This window comes from Pan troglodytes, chromosome 9, assembly GCF_028858775.2.
Source record: "Pan troglodytes isolate AG18354 chromosome 9, NHGRI_mPanTro3-v2.0_pri, whole genome shotgun sequence".
NCBI classification, from domain to species: Eukaryota; Metazoa; Chordata; class Mammalia; order Primates; family Hominidae; genus Pan; species Pan troglodytes.
The window spans coordinates 15,144,901-15,149,260 of NC_072407.2; the positions used below are offsets into that span (position 1 = coordinate 15,144,901).

General features: G+C 41.5%; 1 long non-coding RNA gene across 1 annotated transcript; it reads left to right on the forward strand.

Moving 5' to 3' along the window:
- The first annotated feature begins 432 nt into the window (after positions 1-432).
- On the forward strand, positions 433-2,749 carry LOC134807328 (uncharacterized). The gene is made up of 2 exons (XR_010147473.1): positions 433-516; positions 2,610-2,749. It is a non-coding gene; the product is annotated as an uncharacterized LOC134807328 (long non-coding RNA).
- The last annotated feature ends 1,611 nt before the right edge of the window (positions 2,750-4,360 follow it).

Below are 4,360 nucleotides of genomic sequence, written 5' to 3' on the forward strand. Positions count from 1 at the left end.
TCTCTTTTGCAACAACAAAGCCAGGACCTGACAGAATTTAATGCTGAAAGGAGAAACTTCTCTCTAAGGTGACAACTCACCTCTTGAAACTGTTTCCCAAAATCTCACCACCCCCAGGCTCCTCATTTCTGCCAACACCCCAGCAGGAGAAAGAAACTGTCCTTTAACAAGCTGGCTAAGTGAATCTCATGCTGCCCTAAACTGTGTGTGCTCCAGTGTCTATACATTTCCTTTTCACTCTATTGCAAGTTCTTTGCATGTTCTATAGAGTTGTTTTAGTTATCTACTGCTGTGTAACAAATCACCCCAAAACTTAATGGCTTTAAATAACAGTAATTATTTTTTCCCTCTCATAGTTTGTTTGGGACAGAAATTCTGGAGCAGCATGGCTGGGTGGTTCTGGCTCAGGTCTCTCATTAGCTTGCCTCTGATGTCAGCCAGGGCTGCAGTCATCTGAAGGCTTGACTGGGGCTGAGAGAGGAGGATCTACTCTCAAGGTGGATCACTCACTGGCAGGTGAGTTAGTGCTGGCCATTGGAGGGGGCCTCAGTTACTCTCCATAGGGCACCATGGATGTTTCACATCATGGCAGCTGGCTTCCTTTGGACCAAGAGGTCTGAGGGTCCAAGGCAGAAGCTGCAAGGCCTTTTATGACCCAGCCTCATTTCTTCTGTATCGTGTTGGTCACTCAGGGCTAGCTGTGATTCAGTGTGGGAGGGGATTATGTGAGGGCAAGGATACCAGGAGGCACAGATCATAGGAGGCTGGCTACTTCCGTCTACCTCTGACTCCTGATGATTCATAGCTTTCCCATTGAACATACACTTGTCCCTTCCCAAGGCCCACAAAAGTCTCATCATATTATAGTATCAGTTTGAACTCCAAGGTCTTGTCATTTAATTGGGTCCAGGTTCAAATGAGGCTCCTTGGGTAAATTTCTCAAATATAGTACCTCCTGCACAATTCCTCTTGATCTATAGACCCATGAAAAAAGAGACATGTTATCTTCCCTCTACCTAATATACAATCGTAGGGCAGGCATAGGATAAGCATTATAGATCATCCTGTAAAAAGGAAGAAGAAAGGAAAATGGGAGGTACACTGGGGCCTCAGCAATTCTGAAATTCTGCTGGGAATATGGGCAATTTCTTGGTTAGAACTCAGTCCTACTGCCTGAGAATGGTTCTCTATGGCTCTTGGCTCCAATCTCTGGGCTCAGAGGCAAAAACTGAGTCATTTTCTCTTTTCCATAAAAAACAGCCAGTGTTTGCAGCTAAGTAGTTTTCTCAGCCTGCTTTCTTATAGTGGTTTAAAGGTCCAAAGACCTATTTTCTTTTCTTTCTTTATTTTTTTTCTGAGATGGAGTTTTGCTCTTGTCGTCCAGGCTGGAGTATAATGGCGCAATCTCGGCTCACTGCAACCTCCACCTCCTGCAAAGACCCATTTTCAGTGTATATGGTCACTGTCCCTTTTAATCCATGCAGACAATATTTCACACAATGTAATAACCTTATAATCTATGAACAAGACTGTATAAATCCTGTTGGCATTCACTCCATTAGTTAAAAGTCACAACCACGAGTATCAATGTGATAGGCTACTTTGCATCTTGAGTTTCCTGTAAGGCTGCTATGGGATACCACAGTTAAGATTACCAGAAGCCCTATTGTTTATGGGTGAGGGACCTCTTTTTTTCCCTGTTTGAAGCACCACCTTACATATTTCTGAGGTCTTAATAAAGGGCTTTGCATTCACTCTGTCAGTTTCATCTTTAGATCATTTTTCCTGCCGGGACACTGAATTTGATCTTTGCCTGGAGGACATTTTAAAATTTCAGTATCATTTCCTATCTGGAGAATTTAGCAATAAGACATTTTTATTTTTAAACTCAGCAAGTCCTGGCCCCTTTATGTTCAATGGTTCTTTCTTTAACATATCTTCTCACTTTTCACATTTTATTATAAGCAATCAGAAGCCAGGTGGCACCTTCAACACTCTGCCTGGAAATCTCCTTTGCTAGATCATCCAATTCATTAGGTACATTTTCTACTTTCCATTTTACTGTAGAAGATAGTATTGCTGAGTTTTCCCTCACTGTATACTATGGATTGAACGTTTATGTCCTCTCACATATTCATGTGGTGAAGGCCTAACCCTAATGTGACTGTATTTGGAGACAGAGTCAGTGAGGAGGTGATAAAGGTTAAATGAGGTCACTAAGGGTTGGGCACTAATTCCATCAGGCCAGGGCCCTTAAAGAAGAGGAAGAGGGCTGGGTGCCATGGCTCACACCTGTAATCCCAGCACTTTAGGGGGCTGAGGCAGGCAGATCACTTGAGCTCAGGAGTTCAAGACCAGCTTGGGCAACATGGTAAAACCCTGTCTCTACAAATACAAAAATTAGCTGGGTGTGGTGGTGTGTGCCTGTAGTCCCAGCTACTTGGGAGCTGAGGTGGGAGAATCACTTGAGCTTGGGAGGTGGAGGTTGCAGTGAGACAAGATTGTGCCACTGCACTCCAGCCTGGGCAACAGAGCAAGACCCTGTCTCAAAAAAAAAAAAAAAAAAAAAAAAAAGAAGAGAAAGAGACATCTGAGCTCTTGCTCTTCAGGTGAAGACACAACAGTAAGACAGCCATCTGCAAGCCAGGAAGACAGCCCTCACAAGGAATCAAATCAGCCAGAACCTTGATCTTGGACTTCCCAGCCTCCAGAACTGTGAAAAATAAAATAAATTTTGTTGTTTAAGCTACCCAGCTGATGGTATTTTGTTATGGCAGTTCAAGCAGACTGATAGACCATATTATAAAGATTCCCTTTCCTCTATTTTTTAATATCATCTTTCTTACTTTCCCTTAAGCACTCATGGATAGCCTTCTTGCAGTGCTGGTTGTAATCCCAAAAGACACAATTCCAAGTGCTGTATATCTGAATGTAGAAATACTAAAAGGTCAAAATCCATAAAGATCAAAATCCCCAAAGTCTAAAATCCTATAACTCACAATCCTGAAAGATTAAAATCTAGAATGTTGAAATCCTGAAAGCCAAATTCTGGGAGAGGAATTACTGTGTTTTTGATTGTACACAGGATGGTTGCATCATGTTAGGTGGAACTATTACCTTGTTATTGTCTTTATTTAAGGAGATAAAAGGAGGTATGTGTGGGTGCCAAGCTGGCAAGGGGTGGAGTTGTGGACTTAATTTGAGGCGTCATCTTGACTGGAATAAGGAATACCTACAAACTTGGTGAAGCATTATTTTGGGTGTGTCTGTGATGGTGTTTCCAGAGATTAGTGTGTGAGTCTGGGTGGACTAGCTGGGGAAGATCTGCCCTCAATACTGGTGAGCACCATTTAATCATCTGGGGGCCCAGAAAGAACAAATGCAGAAGGTGAATTTGTCTCTCTCTGAGAGCTGGGAGAGGTTTTACTTCTGCTGCCTTGGATATCAGAACTCCAGGCTCACCAGCCTTTGGACTCCAGGACTTAACACCAGGTTTTACCCAGGTCCCGAGGCTTTTGGCCTCAGTTGGAGACTAACACAGCTGGCTGCCCTGATTCTCAATGTAAAAACACGGAAAATTCCTCAATAAATGATGCTATGTCCTTTTTGTACATTTGCATTGTTAAAAATAAAATCTCTTGAAATCTCGGCTCTTTGGGCAACTGCATATGCAGTGGTGACCCATAATGGTTTTTGAAGGATCTCATCAAAAGATGTAAGTTGTCCATCACAGTATTTCAGACGACTGCAGTTATAAAGCTGGGTGCACGCAACTACCAACTATAGTGACAGGTGTTTGTACATTTCACTTTTTGACCTATTTCTTTATGAATATGGTTAATCTGCTCATAACTGCTATACCCCTGTGACTGTCCCTAGAATACATGAGCACTTATGCTTACAAAAATATGTAGGTTATTATTGCCTATTTTATCATACAAAGTGGCCTATGAAGTGCTCTGTCATTTTAAAATTTGTTTCCCAAATAAAACCCCTTTTAAAATGTAAATCAATGTCTTTTAAATAATTTTTAAAATTATTTTTTCTGGAATTATATTTTTGGGATTTTAATCTTTCAGGATTTTAATGTTCAGAATTATGGCATTTGGGATTTTGTCTTTCAAGATTATGGCTCCAACCCACCTCCCTGAAGCCATCAGATGCCATTGTCTCTTCAAAGTCCTTCCAACTTCTGCCCTCAAAGACACTGCTCCATTTTTAGTTTTTGTTGTTGCAGCATCACCTTCCTTCCGGGTACCAACATCTATATCAGTTATCTGTTGCTGCTAACAAATCACCTCAAAACTTACTGGCTTAAAGCAATAATAATCATTTATTATCTCTCATGATTTCTATGGGT